This window comes from Epinephelus lanceolatus, chromosome 13 (assembly GCF_041903045.1).
Source record: "Epinephelus lanceolatus isolate andai-2023 chromosome 13, ASM4190304v1, whole genome shotgun sequence".
Taxonomy (NCBI): Eukaryota; Metazoa; Chordata; class Actinopteri; order Perciformes; family Serranidae; genus Epinephelus; species Epinephelus lanceolatus.
In genome coordinates, this window is record NC_135746.1 from 8,906,443 (window position 1) to 8,928,523 (window position 22,081).

The 22,081-nt window shown below is 40.7% G+C and overlaps 1 protein-coding gene across 2 annotated transcripts in view; it reads right to left on the reverse strand.

The window, feature by feature from the left end:
- Nucleotides 1-22,081, reverse strand: part of flrt2 (fibronectin leucine rich transmembrane protein 2) — a 65,433-nt gene that overhangs the window by 9,846 nt on the left and 33,506 nt on the right. Inside the window, exon 1 of one of the 2 annotated variants that reach the window (XM_033648388.2) lies at nucleotides 498-1,088. The exons of the other annotated variant lie outside the window; for it this stretch is intronic. The gene's annotated coding sequence lies outside the window, so the exon portion shown is untranslated. Of the gene's footprint in view, nucleotides 1-497; nucleotides 1,089-22,081 lie in introns of those variants that run through there. 2 annotated transcript variants of the gene reach the window in all.

Genomic DNA, 22,081 nt, shown 5'->3' on the forward strand with positions numbered 1-22,081 from the left:
GGATTTAGCGACAGAAAAACGCAATTAAAAGTTTAAAATGGAGAGGGTATTTAAGAGGCGATAAGAGGCGGATCAGGTGTACTTCAAAGCCTGCCCAGTGAGCGCTGTTCATCTGAATGAATTATTTCAAAGGGGGAATTGAAAACCGTGCAGTGCATTGAGAGTGAAAGCCCCCCCTTATGAAAAAAAGTCAGGTTTTCTCCTGCGTGAAAAATGTGGAGCTGCGCGCTTTGTAGCGCTCTGATCTTTAACTCGATGAAACATATAATAATCCTACAAATAATTCTGCAAACTGATTTAATTAATCATAAAAAAAGTCAGTGGGAATTGGTGGATTGATGGCAGTTTGTCTCTGCGTGCAGGGTGCACAACATATTTTAGTATCGGTAAAGATTAAACATGATGCATTTATTTGAAAAAGAAGTGGATTGATAGAAACTCAGGCCTGAATGTTTCCTCCACATTTCTCTACAATAACCGAGAAACATCCACTGTACCTTTGGCGAGCCTTTATCCATTACAAAATCCGCAACCGCGTTAACTTTTCCCCTTTCTCTGCGCCTCCGTCCTTCATGCGGTCCCGCTGTATGACCGTGCGTAAAGGTCCGTTCGGTAACACTCGGCTCCGATCAGCAGCAGCGTGAACCCGGTGAGTCTACTGAACAGCATATTTGCCTGCATGGGTCCCCTCGGTTGTGGCTGTCCTCTCACTGCTGTCCGCACTTTTTTTTTTTTGTTTGTCTGTTTCCCTCCCAGCTTCTCCTTCGCAGCTCCTCCGCCTTTCACTCAACACCGTCCGCAGCGCAAAGAAAGCGGCGGCAGGGTGATCGCAGCGCCCACCTCTCCCCTTCCTGCCCGCACGGTGAGGACGCACAAGCCGAAGTGTCCGCCACGGGCCATGACGGCCAGCTGCGTCCGTCCCTCCGTCCGTCCGTCCGGTGCGCTGTTAAACCGGGGAGCTCAAACTTGCCTTCAGTGTCTTCGCAGCTCGGAGCCGGACTCCCTGCGAGTTGTTTTCTTAGATGGATTCAGTTGATAGTGCGACGTGTGTGCTCTGCTCACCTCCCTCTCTCTCTCTCTCTCTCTCTCTGTCTCTCTCTCTCTGTCTCTCTCTCTCTCTCTCTCTCTCTCTCTCTCTCTCTCTCTCTCTCTCTCTCTCCCTCCTGTCCCTCCTCCTCCTCCTCTTCCTCCTCCTCCTCCTCCTCAGAATAAAGAATGCATCTCCTCCAGCAGCTCCGTGATGGCTTTAAGCCACAGATCCTCCCTGCTGCCCTCACACTGCAGAAAATAGTTTGTCTCTCAACACACTCCATCTCTACATGTTATTAGCCGGCCTACCTTTAACCCGTCTGAGCTCTCATTTACATTTTAATCACAAAATCCACCGATTCGTCCTGGAGTCACATCCTGAATAAAAACTCACCCCGGGACAGAGAGTCCTTTCTCTAATCCTCCGGGTTATTTACAGTGTGATATATATCCTGAGGGCCACACTCTGTCCCTGCAGGGCCTTATAGTCTTGTTGGCGTGTGTGTAGGTCTGCTGTTGGATTTCTTTCTTTCTTTCAGGACCACTAACCTCGCTTCTTTTTTTAATTACAGCTGGATAATTAGCCCCGAGTGAAAAGCACACTTCCCGGACTTTCTTGCAGTGATTTGAAGCATTTAGACACAGCCAAACTCATTTCATCTGACTACACTGCTTCTGGTACTGATTCAGCACTGCGCTGCACGCACTCTGCGAGACGCGTCTCCCGCACGCGCGCGCGCACACGGACACCATTGCCCTCTTCTACTGTAGTTTTCTCGTCAATGGGGTAAAGCTTACTGAAAACTCACACACATGCAGGGGCGTAAATATAGACAGTACAGGCAGTGCAGTGGGGGGCCCATAGAGAGAGTGGGCCCCTATGAGTGATTGGCTCCTTGAAAATATTCCTGTGTTCAAAGAAGAACTCTCATTAAATTAAAAACAGCCATTTGCTGTATTTACCCATGAAAAAGGGAAACCCATCCACGGCACGTTTTTTATTTTGTAAAATAGTAACGTCTCCAATAAAATGATATGTATATATTATTCTATAACTGTACATCAAATATTCTATCAACACATTCTCACTCCGACCTCGTCACATATCAGTGTTGGTCATGGACTGTCCACGTTTTCAAAATACACTTCTGTTTTCACAGGAAATGTGCAGTATGCATACAGTCTCTTTCAAAATAAAAGCACTACGTTGGTACAACACCATGAATTGACTTGTTTTTCTTCAACAACCAAGCGCACGTGGTTGGGTTTAGAAAAAAAGAACATGGTTTGGCTTTATTATGTTACTGGACTGCTCTCCTGAGTGAAAGTCCGTGTTTGTTTGACACATCCACAACCCCTCTCTCCAATTTTTTTCTAGCCATTACTTATCTTCTACAATTGCACTGAGGAGTGGCGGAAGTGAAATGTTACAATGTAGGATACAGGTATCCATCCATCTGTTAGTCTATCATCGATATTCAATGGTTGTACACAGATAAGGTGCCTCCTTGTCTAGTGTTCTCATGAATTTGTGGCACCAACGTCACAAAGCCAGACTTACTAGCTTCCATTAGCATGCTAGGTCCCACTTTCCGATTGAAATACAAACCTAACAGCACAAATAGTTTGTCCCAAGTGTTGAGTGTTGCGAAGGCACCGATTATGAAGGCTGACAAGGGCAAACGTGCTACAGCACAATGCCGCAACATTTCCATCAGGAGAAATGATGGCAACTCAAAGACAAATGAAAATTCAAAACAAATGTAATGACAATGAACACATTAACAGCAAACACGCTGCAACACAGAAACAATGCAAAGTCAAAAATTCACAAACAAATGAAGCAACAGAAAAATGCGGCGCATCAACGCAAAAGTTCTCCAGGCCTCCAGGGGGAGCTCTAAGTGGAATAGCTTGATTTTCAACCAGAGAGAGACCAGACAGGAGTGTTTGTTTTTGTAGTGGGAAGAAAAGTGAAGTAAGGAGGCGACACAAGAAGGTATGTATTCCGTTTTACATATGGCCTTAGTCTTTAACAATATTATAAAAGAGCAACAGATTTATATAGCTCCCTCTAGAGGCCTGGAGGACTTCAGTTGTGTTAATACACAGCATTGTCCTGTTGCATTTGTTTTAATTTGTTTGTGTGTCTTTTTCCTTTGCATCGTGTTTGTTGCTAATGAATTGATTTGTACAGAGACCCTATAGTCCTGAAAGGTGATATTTATATTTCTTGTGGGAACAAGTTAATTAACATTTTCCCAGAAGATAATAAACATCACTTTTGGTGGACTTTATGGCCTCCGCATTGTCTTTGTTTTAGATTTTCATGTGTTTTTAAAATGGAGTCATTTCTGAAGCTGCAGCACTTTTCTTGAGATGGAAGTGTTTTGGCGTGGCTGTAGTGTGTCTGCCTTGTCGGCCATGGTAACAAACAGCTAATAGTCAACATTATTATTGTCTTCTTGCAATGCTGGCAAATCAAATGTCAGTAACAGTTGCCATTAGAAATGTGCACTCAGAGAGCTGAAGCTTCAACACTCTTTCTACAAATATGTCCAAAATAGGTTTATAATGTTGAAACAGAAAATATGAAGAAAAGCCACAGTGTCATTATAATTTATATTCCCCTACACAGGAAATATAAATTACTGACAGTGGAGAGGATTAAGATTTCAGTTCACCTTATAAAATACTAAAGCTGTCATGTTCTGTGTTTCCATGTTTATAGTCAGAGCCGGGGTCAGAAAGGCACACGGCAGTCACATGATCCTCACAGGTCAGCAGGTGCATGTTTGCCTTTGATCTCCACCTTCAGTTGCCAAATGGTATGAACGTGGCTCTTTGACCCACTTCAACATAGATAACTCACGAAAACTTTCAAACAAATTACATGGCTCCCACTCAAATCACCAATGTCATTCTGTCCAATCAGGCCGGCCAGCGCTCGTGCCACTGAAGCCTTCTAATACGTCCACTCTCGGCGAGATGATGTGGTTGTTCTCAGTGTTTGCCTTTCATGTTTAATTTCGGCTGCCACGTCCCCGAGATGGACGGCCGCTGCGAGGCCCAGTCCACAGCATTTAATTCCTTCATAAATCAAGCTTCTGTGCGCGTCATGAATTATTGATTGAGTGAATTTAGAGGAAACAGCCTATTTTTATTTTCTCCTTGATGGACATGTTTTGCAGTCGTGCGCTCTGTTCCTGGTCGGCGCTGCATTATGGAACGTCTCTTTCTGGCACGCAAATGTGGATAAGATGACAGACACATAACTGGGCAATAGAAGGGCCTATAGGCAAATACGCTCCAGCTATTATCCGGCATGTTAATTTGATTTTGTTCATTGTTGTCAAGCAAAAAACTGAGCAGGTGTTACATGAAAAACAGCCTGATTGCATTCAATCAAAAAATGAATGGATTTTCTAATTTAGCTTGATTTATTTTAACCTCTTAATACGACCTTTTTTGAGGACATTACATTTTATACTTCATTCTGCTTAACTTAGACCTGCTGTCCTTGTTCGTGGACACTGTTTGGGCCATCTAGTGATAGATAAAGAACACCAATCCATGTTAAGTCAGCCAGCCTGTTCTTATTACCTAGTCGTCAAATATTGCGATTTTGTCCGTGATTTTGGCGTCAGACATCGACACAAGAAGCCACCTTTCGCAGCGATATGATAAGATGTTAGTTTATTAATACCACTGGACAGCGTCAGTTTGAAAAACCGCTGGTAACAACATAACATAAGGAGCTGTAAAGTCCCTACATGGCAGACGGGAGGGGAGATGTATGGATCAAACAAACCTCGGACTTTCACCCACGAGCCCACTCTTTGGTTCCCATGTGAGGTTTAAGCCAATACATGATATTTTTTCTTAACGTAACCATGTGCTTTTGTTGCAAAAGGAAATAAATGTAAATATGTTGTATTTTACGTACGTTGTGAGATTTTTTTTAAAAACACTGGATGCATCTAACAAGCAGAAACTGTACATTTCCTGTTAAAGATGAAGTGTATTTTAAAAAGACAGACAGAAATTGGCACAGTGTCCTGGAATGTCAACAACAGATGCTGGAGGACACCTAGCACGGCAAATGTAAACAAGAAAGTCCACTGACAAAACAGCGATATTTGACAAGACGGGATGAGAGGCCATTGAGTCAGTCTACAGCTGATTCTGACACAAAAGTTGACAAGGTGTAAAGTTGGATCAACTTTAATGGTTGAGACTTCTTTATTTTTGCTTAATATAGTTTATATACGGCATACAAAGTTGACCTACTTCAGCAAAAGTAAAAAGCTAAGACACTAGTATGGAGCAAGGAAAATTCATACATAGTTATAACATGAAACACTAACAGACTTTTAGATATGTTGAATTTTTTCAGGCTGTTCACATAAAGTGTTTGTACGTTTTCCTATGAAAAGTAATGCACCTAAATTCGTACATATCCCACATAATCACGAGCCAGTAAATGGTGCATGACCCATGTATTTAGGAAGGCTGCAATCATGTAACCAATGTACCAGCAGGGATAAAGAAGGAAACGCCCCCGGGCAGCCAGATAGGAGGCAGGTTGGGGCGATGGATGAGTCACAAAACACAGGACTTTCCCCAGGTTTTCAGAATTGTGTCAAATTTAAGTAAACTTTTATTCATTTTAAGGTTTGTCCTCACTATGTTTCTTTTCCTACACTTAACTAGCCTAAGCCTGTCCTTTGGAGTGTTACATTAAGCACACAACATCATTTGTGGGGTGCTAATTCATAGGATATCATATGCACCGTTGTATGAGGATATGTTAGCTATGTCAGTGGTGCTAGGTGAGCTAGCGGTAGATGCACACTTCCTTCTGCGCGGTGGTACAGTTGGCAGGTGATGTTTGGTAGAGAGAAAGTAGTACCTACATGAAACAGTTCACAACAAGGTCTGTGGATTATCTTGAGTAACTGGGTCATGATTTCTGGAAAGAGACATTACTGTTGAGTTTTTCTTGCTTTGATTTTGGGGTGAACTGTGCCTTTGAAGTTTCTTGTCTTTGTAATATTTAGGATGTAGGAGCGCAATTATTATTTACATTTACATTTACATTTTATGACTGAAGTCTCAACTCTGTCTGCAGCTATCCCCAGAACCATTACTCTACAGTAAAAGTCGCCTTTTGGGTCTGTGTACTTCGCTGCCATACGTTTTTCGTTTCAAAATAACAAATTGAAACACAGAAAACCAACCATTATCCGTTTTTTGTTTTGAAATGACCAAACGAAAAAGGAAAAAAATGATCCATCTCCCGTTTTTTATTTGATAATAAAGAAAATAAAAATGGAAAACGAATCGCTGTCCATTATCCATTATCTGTTATCCGATTTAATTTGGGAATTTAAAAAAACCCTGTGGGAAACTCCTTTCTCTATTTTTTGTTCGTTTCTTCTCTGTGACCAGTAAGTTGCATTCATGTGGTGTCGGAATAATCGGAAAAATGACTTTCCGACTGGGAAAATACACATGAACGCTCGCTCATGTCGGAAAAACAACTCGGAGATAATTTTGGAACAGGAGTTGCCGACTTGACTGAAATTGACGTCACCTTCACAGAAAACTGGCGGACGGAAAGGAACGTTTGGTCCATGGTAATAAAACTTTTTATTAATTCACGTATGGCATATCATTTTTTGCGGACATGTCATGTGTAATGTGATATGCCATTAGCTGCTGTCCATGTAGAGTGACCTAGATTAGTTAGAGGAGTTATTGTCATGTCATGTCAGATAAAGCAATATTCTAGTAGTTATAGGAAATGTACATGCTCTGTGTGTACATTTTATAGACCACATGAATGCAACTTACTGGTCACAGAGAAGAAACGAACAAAAAATAGAGAAAGGAGTTTCCCAAAGGTTTTTTTTAAATTCCCAAATCGGATAATGGATAACGATTCGTTTTCCATTTTTCTTTTGTTTATTATCAAATAAAAAACAGGAGATGGATCATTTTTTTCCTTTTTTGTTTGGTCATTTCGAAACAAAAAACGGGTAATGGTTGGTTTTCCATGTTTCAATTTGTTATTTTGAAACGAAAAACGAATGGCCGCAAAGTACACGGACCCTTTTGGCTTCCTTATCATGTTTCTTCTCCTAAACCAACCTGTGCCACTTTATGTTAATTATGTAACTTAACCTTAAGGATGTAACGTAGGATATCATACAAACTGTTCTATGATGATGTGTTCAGGCACTGAAATAATCCGTTTTATAATTTAATACACTGTGACTATTGAAAATAAGCCCATTGTCTCCATATGAGGATATTATTTTCTTCAAAAACTACAAACTGTTCAAAGATAGTGCTCAGTTTTTATGTTCATCAGGTCCCTGTCATTCCAAATAGCTTCGATAAATTCAGAATGCATGCCGAACAAAAGCTGAGGTCTCAGAAGGTTAAGTGAAAAAGTGAAACATCTATGTTGTGCTTTCCTCTGGTGGCCTCGCTCTTATGTTTGGTAAGAATGTACTCTATTATATCTACTGTATATTTAAGGTCTGTATTGCACAAATGCAGAGAAATATTTCAGTCTGCACCCTCTCTGGAATCTCAAAGTGGAATTTCCCCTTCTCTGCCTTTCCCAGAGACCTTTCCAGAGCTCTGGCGTGGCGTATTTACTCTGCACGCTTGTGTACCTTGATAAAAGTGCAGATACACATGACCCCCGAGCACATCAAAGCCTGCTCTGTCCATCTGCTCCCGTTCAGTCCCTAAACAGTGCTAAAGGAGGGTAGAGGGATATCGTCCACTCAGATATGCAGATATGTTTATCCCTTGGTTATATTCATTCTTGTCCCCAGAGACATCATTAGCTTATCACATTTCTCCCTGCATGAATTTACATCTGGACACCGAAAGGCACTTCAAAGGTGCCAACAACATCAGCGTCTAAAAACCTCCCCGCAAGTACTGGAAGGAGCTGTGAAAGAACTAAATGTGGCAAAACCACAGAAATATTGCAAATGGCAGAGAGCCTTGATATAATCAGGCCCTTCCCTCCTGAGATTTCAGTGGCTTAAAGAAAAATATGCTGATAATGTTTAGAGTGGGCGATCAATGCGTTCATTAATTTCTAAGGCGATGTAATTATGTTTACCCCCGTCGATTATCAATCTGCATGCATCTAATGTCACAGCGTGGCTCCCTGAAGAGAGCAGCGCATTTTCACAGCCGAGGAAACAAGTCAGCCAACAACATACTGTATATTTTACTCAAGGAGTGAGCTGAGAGGAGACGAGGGAGTCAGAGGATTGCACCAACTCCTGAGCCCCTCAAGACCAAAATTCATTTCTTCTCCCACTTTTAGGATGTTTTTTTATTGCTCTCTTGCTGTGCAAACATATCATGACTGACAGACTCTGAAAAATACTATACAGCTTTCAGTACATACAGCACTACACACACTTTACACATACAGCATGATGTAAGAGGACATGGTATCTCCCAAATGAAGCCCTCTAATTAGATTAAACAACATTTACTTCCCAACTGTCCCTCCTTGTTAGAGTCAAACAAATCGACTAGACTGTCATGAAAACTCAATTCAGCACCGCTCCATCCAGGCCCCCCTCATGTCATATGTACGGATGTCAGCTCAGGTTAATGTTGCTTGGATAGCCTGACACCCATTAACTGGTAACTAAACAGTTCATATTTAAGAAAAATATGCAAAATGAGATGAAATAAAAGAGGCCTGTCCTTTTAGTCTGGCCCTCCATTGCATCAGTGAGCTTTAGCACTGCATTTAAAAGCACTATCCATTTACAGATGGTGAAATTGTTTTCAATTTTTGTTTGTCTAATCATTTATTTTTGTATTTAGGCCCTACTGGCAGGATGACAGTGAAGAGCCAGGTTGGAAATGGGGGTTGAGAGATGGGTATGACATGCAACAAACGTCCCAAGGCTAGGACGTTGCGTCATGTTATGTAGCATGCACTGTCAGCACTCGGCTACCAGCACCCCAAAATTTTAATGTTTTGTGATGTAAAGTATTGCCTTTTAATTCTGTTGGCTTTGTTGACAAACAGTTGGCTAGCTAACGTTAGCCTCGGCTGCCTTGCTTTGCACATCGCAGAGCTGGGAGCTAGCTAGCGGCTCTGCTCATTCAGTGATTACTGCTGGCACTGCAGAAACATTGTGCAGCCTTTGGTCTTTCAACAGGTCGGCCCAGTGAGCCAGCAGCATCATTCTGAACCACAAAACCCCCTTTTGCATTGTCAAGTATGCTAGCACCACTAGCCAGGCTGCCACTGCTAACGGTGCTAACAGAGCTATCAGTAGTTATCAATGGAAAAGGGGTTTTGTGATGTAAACCTCTTGCTTTTTATTTTCTGCTGGCTTTGTTGACAAATAGTTAGCTAGCTGGGTTAACATGCAGAACTATGATGCCCACCGCCCACCTTCTGGTCTCCACTGGTTAACTAACATTAGCCTTGGCTGCTTTGCTTTGCACATTGCAGAGCTGGGAGCTAGCTAACGGCACTGCTCATTGGCGATTACTGCTGGTGCTGCGGAAACATTGTCCCCAGCCTTTGGTCTCGTAACAGGTCGGCCCAGTGAGTAAGCAGCGCCATGTTGAACCCCAAAAGCACCCTTTAGCATTGTCAAGTACATTAGCACCACTAGCAGTGGGGACCGGAGTGTGGGCACAATGTTTCGGGGGTAGCGTTACTAGAGGTGATGGCTGAGCAGTGTTGGAAAGGTTACTTTTGAAATGTAATAGGTTACAGATTAAAAATTACTCTGTTAAATGTAATAAAGAATGTAACTACTTTAATTACTTTATTACTTTTATTTCATGTTTTAAACTAGAAAAGGCGGAATAGTCCCCCAAAATCATAAGCGCATAAGTGTTGCACTCAAATTTGTCACAATGGCTTTGCTGACCTGTGTTGTTGGGAAATATCCCTGCTAGCACTGGACATCGAAATGACGTCAGATAGATGTCGGACTCTTATGTTAGACAGATGTGGAATTTTTGTTGGAATGAGAATTGGGCTAGTAATATTCTAAATGTCGTGAGAACTTCACATTCTGTAGATGTTAACATGATGACATTTTGCAGACTTTGGGTTTTGTTCTCCATACCTCACGACTAAATGTCGGTATTCTACGTCAAGATGGTGTTAGCATGATACTTTTGTAAGATGTTGGATTTTGTTTACTTAGCAACACAACTCAAAACCAACAAAACATCAGCGTCATCAGTCATCAGTTGACGTTGGCATTATATTTTGGTCACCCGACGTCGCAACATAAATTCAACCATATCAAGGTTGAAAGATGTTGATGGTCAGCTGGGACGCCAACAGATGGCATTCCTGCACTATGAAAAGTTGCAAAGTAAAAGAATGAATGTTATATTCTACATATAGGGTTTTAATCTAAAGGAATATATTTGGCTGTACAAACCTTTGGAATCGCCAACACTCTGCTTAGTAACTGTAATTTAATTACATTTTTTTCCCCCCAGTAACTGGAAGGGATTATAATTACATTTATTTTGCTCTTTAATTACATAACCCATGTAGGCCAACTAGTTACTCCCAAACACAGGCCACTAGCTAGCTCCCAACCAACCTGGGTGGTCCACAGTACAGTAAAATGAAGAGTAGCACAATCAGCCGACAGACAAACATGTAACTGGTCAAAAATATTCTCAGCAGTTAACAGATCAATGATTAACCATATCCTGAGTCACATGTGGTGTTATATGTACATTCAAAATGTCTTTGTACGGCTTAAAGTTGCTTTTAGAAGAAGAGTAAAATGGTCTGCCAGGCGTTCAAAAGGCCAGCGATGATCAATCAGGGTCATTTCACGAGCAGCAGCGAAGGCAGCGCGCTCTCACATGAGCATGTGAATTATAGGGGAGGCAGAGTGAATGCAGTGTCCTGACTGAATGCTGCCCTGTGCTAATGCCAGGCTGTAAAAACACTGAGTTGACAACAAGCAAGCCCCTGTAGTTCTGCTGAGGGAGGGATGGGGGAGAAAGAGGCAGAGTGAGGGGGAGAGAGGGGGAGGCAGAGGACAGGAAGAGAGGATTGGTGATTACTGCTGTTCCTCACATGTGGCTGCCATGTCATCCCTGATTTAATACCTCAGACAACTGCTCAGTAACATGTAATTGTTCAATAAGTGGAGGCCATTTTGTTCATTTTGACATGTGCAGCTTTCTGCTATGATAAATAATGTAGTTTAAAGGAGCAGTCCGTGCTTTGAAAGGCCTTACTTTAATTTACATCTCCACTCTGTAATGCTCAGGGCATGTGCTGCATTGTATCACGATCAAGTGTAGCCCCAGTTTGTCTCTTTCATACATCACCACTACAGTATATTCCAGTCACAGAGCTGAGCATCTGATATTCCAAAAATTAAAAATAAAAAGCCAGAGGATTCTTCAACAACACTAACTGCTGTATTTTCCAGAATAATAAAAGATTCTTCTAACCATTTTAGTGAGAAAATGTTGCATGATGAAATTTGATTTTACTCACAGCACCCTTTTTAAGTCACTGTTACCCCCCCTGAGCAAACTGGTGCAATTTCTTTCAAAAATATGGGGAAAAAGCCAATGAACAACTTCGTTAAACATGTTCCACAAATTGCAAAAAAAAAAAAAAAAAAAAGAAATTAGAAAATTATTTAAATCAAAAGCTAGGGCAAAATTCTATTTATAATTATCATTATTATATATTTAAAATTGTGTTACAGAATTATTATAATGTTTAAGCTCTTTTTCCAGATCATTTCTTTGTTTGTTCACTTGTTTTTAACTTTCTTTTCTTTTTCCTTTTTTTTTTTTAAACTAATTTTCTGTATTTATTTTGGGTCATTCTTTGTTCTTTGTTTTTGACAGAAACAAAGCCTATTTGCTCAGGTTTCAAAGGGTTAAATTGGTTGTTTAAATTTTGTACAGACAGTAATCATCCCCAGAGGATGACCCTGACCAATTTTAGTGATCGACTGACTTTTGCTCCAGCACCAAGCAGGCCGCCATTTTTACATTTTGACTTTTTTTTATTGACATGTCTTGACAATTATTGGATGGATTACCAAAGTATTCATTCATATCAAGGAAGAGGAAGGTTATTTTAAGTGTGGGAGTGGCCTATTTGAATCCCTTTTGTTTGAGACCATGCTGCAAGGTGAGTGTGTTTGCTCATTCTGTGAGTTAATCTTTTCTATCTCCCTTAACTTTAGCTTATATTGGAGTTATGCTATGTAGCGTGTGAAATAGGGTATGGTAAATGTGCTAGGAAAGGTAGTATCAGCACTGTCTCTACCTGGAGCTCGCATGAACGGAGCCTGGGTTTGTTGAAGGTGGCAGTGCTGTTTGGGCTGAGAAAGCCATGTGTAAGGTACGGTAAAGGAGGTTGTTGGGTCGGTGCGGGGAGCAGTGAGACCTGGCATTAGGGGAGTGTCTCTGGAACGCCAGAGATCACTGTCTAGCCTCCTGGAGGTGTCGTGGGACCAACTAGACGAAACACTGGTGAAAGGAGGTTCCCACCTGATGACCCCAAAGACGTGTTAGTTATCACTGCTCACTGGTCTGTATAGTTAGGCCTTGCCATAATAGCTTATCACAGGGCTTAGGAGGTTATTCACTGAGTGATGATCCTTTCTCTAGAGCACAAATTTCTTGTGTTTATTTGAACCAGAGGATGAACCCTTATGATTTTAGTGATCCCTTGAATTTTCCTTGACCTGAATTACCTGAAGAAATTTTAAAATTTTGGGTTTCTGCAAATATGAAACATCTATACATAATTATTTAGCACATATATCAAAACTTTATGTATTTTTCAGCAATGCTGCGGTTAACCTGTGCTTATGTTTAGGCATAAAAAACACTTGGTTATGGTTAGGAAAAGATCATGATTTGGCTTAAAGCACCTCATTTTGATGACACAATTACGGATGGAAATGATGCCGATATCTCACTTAAAAACACCCAATCTTGCTGGAACAATCTTGTCAAAAAACATCCAGCTTTTGTGGCAGAATTAGGGCTGGAAAAGTCCTGATGTTTCAATCAAAATCACCTGCTTTTGGTGATAAAATTGCAACCAGAAATGCTGCCAATGCCAAAAAACCACCCGCTTTTGGCTGCATAATATTGACTGAAAATGCCATCAGTCTCGCTAAAAACATCCGCTCTTGCTGGCACAATCGCTGCTGCAAATGCCACAGATGTCTTGCTATGAGGCACCCAGTTTTGTGGTACAATTATGGTTAGAAAAGTCCTGATGTCTTACTTAAAAACACTTGGGTTTTGGTGGTGACATTACCACTGGAAATGCTGCAAATGTCTTGGCAGAAAAGCCACCAGCTTTTGGCAGCATAATTACGACTGGAAATGCCATCAGTGTCTCGCTATAAAATGCCCACTTTGTGTGGCATACACAAATGACAGGAAATGCTGCCAGTGTCTGACTAAAAACACTCGGTCTTGCTGGCACAATTGCCGCTGCAAATCCCACAAATGTCTTCCTAAAAAACACCCAGGTTTTGTGGCACAATTATGGAGGGAGACGTCCTGATGTCTCGCTCAAAAACCACCAGTTTTTGGCAGCAAAATTATGACTGGTAATGCCATCAATGTCTCATTGTAAAATACCCACTTTGTGTGGCACAGTTATGACTACAAATGCTGCCGATGTCTCACTAAAAATCACCTGCCTTTGATGGCCAAATGGCTGCTAGAAATGCCACCAATATCTCGCCAAAAATGTCTCTTGGTCTCAAACAGTGGTCTGCAGCTTGGCAGCCATTTTGCCTTGGTATCACCCGATCCACTATCCCCTCCACCTCCACCTTCAAGTCAGCTCATAATCTGAACTATTTTACTTTAGAAAGTAGAAAGTTGAAATTATACGTATACGTAATGTATTTGTGGTTTGCAGATTCAGACAACACCAACATTTTATTCTGGCACCTGGGCTACTTTTTTGTGGTGCCACAAAGAGCTGAAAGACTGAAAATATCTTAACATTTAACTGATAAATCACCACAAAATTTGGTGCAGAGACTTTGCCACCATCTGGTTGAAAATTTAATTTGTCCAATACATTGGTTCATGATCAAATACCTGCTAAATTAAAGGCATTCCCATCAGCACCAGCTGTACTTTGTGTTTAGCGCTAATTAGCTAATGTTAGCACGCTAAAGTAAGATGTAGCATTTGTTAGCATTTAGCTCCAAGCACGCCTGTAGCACAGCAGAGCTGCTAGCACAGCTGCAGACTCCTGGTCTCGTTCAGAGGTCGCCAGGTTATAGTTTTGCAGCATCAGATGCTGTGAGTGGAATATAGCATCGAGGCATTAGAGGCACAGACTGGGGCGAGCTCAAGTGCTGTCACTTATACTTTCAGTCAACATCTACTTCCACTTCATTTAAGTAATTTCCTTCATTTCCCGAGGTGACTGACTTCAGACAGTTTCTTGGGAACAGATCGTTGTGCTGCGTGAAGCTTTAGGGGTTAATGACGTCGAGACAAAGTAAGAGTGGCAAAAGAACAATGTCGTTCACATGAGAAAAAGATCCTTGTTTGTTCCTGTGTAATTAAACTAAAAAGAAACGTTTTCTTTTTTATTGTGCTGTGTTATCTGTGAAACCTTGTTGTTTAACCACCACTGATGTTTTATAGCTCAACATTTCTCAGCTTAATCTTCACTGGAGTGTTTTTTCCCGGGAGTAGTGGAGTGTCATCATGTTGTCTACATTTGGTCAGATATTTATGAGAAAAAGATACAACACGAGGCAGAAAAATGTGAACTACTTCATGTGTGGTATTTAAGGGCTTAAGTGTGTGCGTTCTGAGAATCTTACAAATGGCCTTATTTGGTGAAAATGTGCTGCTACACAGTGTTTTCTTATCATTTTACACACGGTGCCGGGAAACTGCACAACCAAAGTGAGAATGACACAGCACTGAGTTGTGAAAAACAGCTGAGCTTTTGAGGAGTAAAAGTAAAAGGACCCGCGAGACGGCAACTTAGAAGAGCTCGTCAGAGAAAGAGCAGAAGAGGAGAAAAATAGACAGATGCCAGGAAGGAGCAGGTCTCAGGGTCACGCGAAAGATGGGCCTGATCCCACCTCCAATCCCTGCAGCTTTTCCTTTGTTTGAAGTCACATCTGGGCTAAATTTCCCCTTCTGACTTGAGCAAAGAGGAAGTCTTCTGGGTGGGTGGACGGGGGCTCAGGGCCGCTCCTGCCTCCCAGGCTGAACTGTACAAATACTGTAGATCTATGAGTCAGTAAAGCAGCGACTGAGCAAACCAACATCCAGACCCTGAATCAGAGCTCATCATGGAGGATCTGTGATGAACACTGCCATGATGTGTTACAGGTCAAATCTGGGTGCGAGGGATCGGACAATCATTATTTTGAATCTAAACTTGGAACAGTAGCAGCTCTCACAGCACCTCAGGCAAATAGTGCAGTTATTCTTCATCGTCATCATCATCTGCACTTCATTCTGCTGAGTGGGCAAATTGTGAACAGACAATCAAATAATTAAAATTGAAAGAAAATCAAATTTTGCCACAAAAAAATTTGTTTATTTTTCCTCAGATTTCTCGAATCTTTCCTCATTTTTTTCCTTTTGCTAGTTTCACCTCTTCAGTTCTGAAAATTCCTCCAATGAAATGCTTTGAAACAAAAATCTATCTGACAGGGATACACTGAAAACCGTGACCTATAAAGTTGTTTGTTAACCTATTAATTACAAATTTATAAGTAATACCAGACATCCAGCGTGACAAGCTCTTTATGAGAACAGCCATATGCAACATATGCAAGAATTTAATATGAAAAGTTTTTAATGACTTCAAAGTGGCTATTGTGATCATTTTGGCCAGTTTAATGACATTGGAGAGTATTTACACTCTCGTTTGCTTTGTTCGAATTTTCAGCATTAATCAAATTAAAGTTTCAATGTTGGTTTTGAGCCATTTATTCATTTCGTAGAGTCTTTCAAACGAGGCAGTGATTTACAGTTAAAAAACAAACAGAAGGCTCATAAGAGAGAACAGATGACTTAAAGCAAACAATTCAAAAGCATATAATTTGTTTAAAAACAACAACAGATAAATGGGTAATATAATATAGCCATCAAAAGACATACAGCCCACTGAGCAGAAGAGAATGTTGACATTGTGTGTTTCAACAACTTACAAATATGTTGCAGTTGAACGTTTCATACACAGGCTGCCTATCAACCTTTCTGAAGTGACATTAAATATGAGGTGTCTTTCCAAAGGCTTTCTTCAGCCTGCAAATGTGTTTTTAGGGACCTGTCACTGTGTTTCATCTGGCTTTTTAGCCTCTATGTGTGTTATTTGTTCGGCGGTGGGGAACCCATGCTGTGTTTCCTGCAGTTCTTTATGGACCCACTGTTTTATTTCCTGTGGTACTTTAGCTCCCAGAACCTTCTTTGAGCAACACGTCACTGGGTTTCATGCAGCTTTTTAGCCCCTCAAAAATTGGATGTTTTCTAGGAACTTGCCAATGTTTTGCCTGCACTTCTTTTCCTGGAGTTTTTTCGCGACCCCTGGCTGTATTTCCAGTGTCTCTACAGCCCCCAAATGTGGATGTTTCTTATGGACCCACCATTGTTTTTAATGCAGCTCTTTGTCCCCAAAACCTTTTTTTTAGCAACCTGTCTCTGTGTTTCCTGCAGCTTTTTAGCCCAAAATGTGGGTCTTTTTAAGCAATCCATGGCTGTTTTTCCAGCAGCTCTTACGCCCCCCAGAAGTGACCGGGACCCACCGTTGTTTTTAATGCAGCTCTTAGTCCCCAAAACCTTTTTTTTAGCAACACGTCACTGTTTTTCCAGCAGGTCTTTATCCCCCAAATGTGGTTGTTTTTTAGATATGTCGTTGTTTTTCGTCCAACTCTTTAGCCCCCAAAAAGTGTTTTTTAGGGACCCAAGGCTGTTTCCAGTAGCTTTTCAGCCCCCAAACTTTTTTAGCTAGCTAGCACTGTTTTTACAGCAGAGATAGAACCACAAAAATAAATGTTTCTTTTTTTTTTACCAAGACTTTGCTGCTTTTCCAGCGGGGATTGTGTCCCCAGAACCAGACATTTTTAACCACACCTGATGTTTTCTGAACCAAAACCAAGACTAAAAGCAAACAAGAGGTTTTTGTACTTAAATTCACGTTAACGACAGCGCTGTCAAAATAATAACATGCAAATATAACCTGCCTGTGGTTTGCAGAGCTATTGGGTCAAGAAAGTAATCATTACTTTTTTCAAAGAACAAAAAATTATATAAACATGTATACATGCTATGCAAAAAGTTTGCCTTAACACGATGCAGTTGTGTGTGACGACCACCTTGATTTGATCAGGACCTTCCAGCTGTGGACAGCTGTTTAAAGGCTCAGCCTGAGCTTTGGATGACAATCTGTGTTTATCTTGGGCTTTTCCCTCCAACTAATTAACTAAGCCCAGAAACACCAAAACACCACGGTCCCCTGAACCTCTTTCTTCCTGACAGCTTTTCCCCGCAGCTGATTTATTATTGCACAATTTCAAATTAGTGCTGAGTGCAGAACGTCTCACAACAATTTACACTCACATGACCTGAGACACTTATTAATTGCTATATTCTAATTAGAGATAATTACAATATAGTGCATAATAAAGTAGTTTCATATAGACAGATATTATGATTCTTGCTTATTTACTGAGTAAAGTAAAGAGGAGATAATTATTATCGTCATTATTATTATCATCATTCTTTAATTTAGCGAGTTAGATTAACCAAAACATACTCGGAGGAGGAGGCGGGGAGGCTTTTCATTTTCCCTCTATACTCCTGTGTCTTCACTTTCAGATTAAATACCATGCCAATCTTTATTCCTCACGGAAAGTTTTAATTGCCTGGGAAGCAAAGAGACATTTTAGCTCGCAGTATGGCCGAAAGCGCACATTGTAATGGATGTTTGAAGGGGTTGTATTATCTGTTCCAGCCCTCCTCTTGTCTTCCAATGCGAAAATATCCCCCTGATACATGAGGCAGGAATTTGGATAAATCCCGATTACATCAGAAGGCAGGTGAAACAGCTTACAAAACAGACAGCTAAAAATATAATTACACTGTCAGACTGCTACACTGTTTAATCCTTTGCCATGCTGATGCTGTCGCTTGTCTTCTCCTATCAAGTGTCGTAATTTAATATTCTTATCCCGTGTCTTAATATACATTTCTCTCCTCTGGATAATTCATCATCATCAAAACATTTTTCAGCTTATTTATTCTGGTTACAATCACAGTATTAGCCTTGGCAAGCTCCACTGTAACCTAACGCTTTATGGTATTACATCCTGGCAAGCGTTCATTTGCTCTTATTTTGGGAATATTGCTCACAAGTTGAAACGAAACTCCTCAACATGCCCCAGAGACATGCACATGCAGATGAGGCTGCTGGATTTTTTATTTCCCCATCACATGTTGACAGCGTTAGTGCTTTATCTTTTGTTTACAAGATCCTCCAGTGCTGCTCACCATGTCGTGAAAAACATAAATGAGATTTCGCTAAATAGCATTTTTGCCCCATATGGTTTTGCTGAGGCAGTAGCCCCTTTTAAACAATCTGCGGTTCCATCTGGTCACTGTGGTTTTTGCCCCTCGCCAGTTTGCCCCCCCCCTCCCCCCTCTGCTTTCACTTACTGCCGCAGCACGCCGCCCCAGTTTGAGAACAGTCTCGCAAAACATCCCGAGGGTGTCCCTAGGTGGACGCCTACATGAGAATTACCGCTCTTCTCAGGGTGCTTCTGGGACGCCTGATGAATCAGAGCGCCTCGTTCAGCCGTTATTGGCCTCGTCTTTAAGTCCCGTGAAGGAGGAGAACAAAAGAGGCTCAGAGGAAGAGAGCCAGCCGGAGAGGAAGAGAGGAGGGGATGAGTTTTTTGGTGTGAGTGATAATGTAAGGCGCATCGATTCGGAGGGATCTGTTTTCATTGCTCATCCCTCACCGAGCAGCAGATCACTCTTCCTCTCTCGCTCAGGTGGCATGGGGCCCAACCCTGGCGCCTGCCACCCTGCCCAGATTAATTGAAGCATGCTGTTGTAAATGAATCACATATGGCTAATATCTCCCCGCTCTCCCCTCTCCAGCACACGCTCATCACCTATCCTCGTTTGTATTCTATTTCGGGAACAGACGACTTCACTCTTTCCGCTTGTTTTTTAAGGCAAGACACCCCGAGTGGGGCGGGTAAAAATTTTAACGAAGACACCACATTGAAACTACACCAGCTGGTTACTAACAGTAAGACAGTTATTTTTTTATTTTACACAGTTTTCTGAAATTTTATGTTTAATATGCAAATGAGGCATTGTCGAATTAAATTTGCACTAATTTCCAGTGACTTCCAGAACATAAATCTGAACATTTGATAAAGCCAAGTTTAAAATTCTTGTTTCACTTTGTCCCAGTAGTAAAGGTAAATGTTTTTACAGAGGGGATTTTGTCCATCTGTCTTTATCACTCAGAAAATAGTGTCAACAACCAAAAAAAATTCAATTTTCAACATGTTTTTAGGAATAAAATGTTCATAAATCAGGCTGTGAATGACAAATGAACAAACCCTTCTGTAAAAACCTTCAGAATATGAATAGGAATAGAATTAGAAAATTTGGTGTATGTAAGCGCTACTGAAGTTGAGATTTTTGGCTTGGAACAAGAGCAAAAACTAATTTTAAGAAAACAGTGTGTATTGTAAAATTCCATGCATTTTAGACCAAAAATAAGGCACTAGGGTAAAAATTTTAACTCAGCTTGATCAGGTTGGCATATTAATAAAGAAATTTTGTCCGTTTTTATCACTCCATACATCAGAAAATACTGTCAATAGCCATTGAAAAAATACATTTGTGCCATGTTTTTAGGTTAAAAAAAGTTCTCTAAATGAGGCAGTGAATGAGATTATTAACAAACCCCTCAATAAAAACCTACAGAATATAGATAGGAATAAAACTGTAAAATTTGGTGGCTGTAACTACAACTGCAGTGGAGATTTTTTTGCTCGGAACATGAGAACAAATTCATTGGAAGAAAAAGGCCTTTAAAGGCATGTATTGTCAAAGCCCATATATATTTATATATTTAAACCAAAAACTAAACACTAGGGTAAAAAATTTACCACAGCTTAATCAGTTTGTTATAGATTTCAAGGATTTTACAGAGGTAATTTTGGATAGCTCTTTTTTTAATCACTCTACAAATCAGAAAATCCATTTACACCATGTTTTTGGGGAAAAAAGTTATATAAATCCAGTGCTGGGGGTAATGCGTTAAAAAAGTAATGTGTTCATATCAATCATATATTACTTTTTAGCAAAAACAAAGTAACATAATGCATTACCGACAGGATTTCAGGTAATATAATTACATTTACAATGTCACGTAACACACTACCACCCGGAAGTTTTCATTCATCCACGCTGATCCACATCGCTCCACTTCCACTAGTGCACCAACAGAAAACATCCCCGAAGGTTGTTATGTGTTGACATGTCATTTTATGCTACGTTATAGATGGGTGCCAGTGATCATGTGCGTCCAGTGTCCAGTGGGTTTCCATTCATATACCTACAACGTATCCTGTTCTGCTTTTGCATCCTACGGCTGCCTGAAAGCAGCGGGGGAAAGGAGGTCACAACATGACCCTCATCCATTTAAAATCAACATCAGTTCTCCTGAGCTCATTTTGGTCAAAGTGACGCAAAAGTGGTGTACAAAGTAACTTATTACTCTACACAGAGAGTAATATTGCAAAGTCATTCATTAGTTTCAAATCAAAGTAACTAGTAATATGAAGTATATTACATTTTGAGAGTAACTTGCCTGACACGGCTGTGAATGAGATATGAACAAACCCCTCTGTAAAAACCTTCAGGATATAGATAGAAATAAAACAGGAAAATGTGGCGTATGTAAGTGCTACTGAAGAACCTTTTGTTAGAAAAAGATGTTTAAAGATGTGTACAGTTCAATTCCACAAATTTTTAGACTAAAACTAAGACACAGGTTAAAATTTTACTTATAGGCTACATACATAGCATTTTTATTTTATTACTATTTTCAGATATTTAAAATAAAGTATGTTCAATCCAGTTCAATTCAAAATAAACACCTCATTGTGTATTTTGGATGATCTCATTCCACTAGTCTGAAAGAAGATGAGTTATAGAAGCAAAATAGCCCAAAATCTAAAATTGACCGGTGCATAAAAAACTGTTTCCACCTGAGGTGTCTCGCCTTCAGGGAGGACTGCTCCACATACTCACAAAAAAAAGAGAGAGGAGGAAGAAAGTGTAAAGGTAGCCAAGGTCAGGTGCTCATCGCTTTGAGTTCACTGTAAAATTCATGACTTTCCCTTTTGGTTTTTCATTTGTCTCTTTCCACAGTCCACTCTTTGCTCTTAACTTGGCACACAGCAGATTAATTGTTCTGTCGTACAAAAGGTAGGAATAAGCCAGCGCACCTGTCCCTGATGCCACCTAGCATTAAGATGAATGCGTCATAGCTTTGGTCTTTATTAGTTATTTATAAGACCCACTGCCCAGAATAACAGCACTAAAAGACGGGGACAGAGTGAGCACTCGCTCACGGCGTTTTTGGCACTAACGCTCGCGAGGAAGTAAGGAGGAGTGATAAATGTTGACCAAAGTGACATTAACAACAATGCCCTGCCAGGCGGCGGGATCAGGTTGTCATGTCAACACAGCATGGTTGTCATGTTGACATCATGCATAGTGGAAGCAGTGTGCACAGGAGGAGGATTTGTTTGTCTTAATGAATCTTGACACAAGTCCTTGTAATCCTGTAATGGTCCCACATGGAGAAAAGCCCAGGAAAAAATTATGTTTTTGCATTTCTGAGCTCCTCCAGGCGCTGACACCGAAAAAATCAATTACTGTTCTTTCAACTGATCACACAGTGTGGTGTAATTATGAGCCTCCTATAGATGTCTCAGTTAAATTA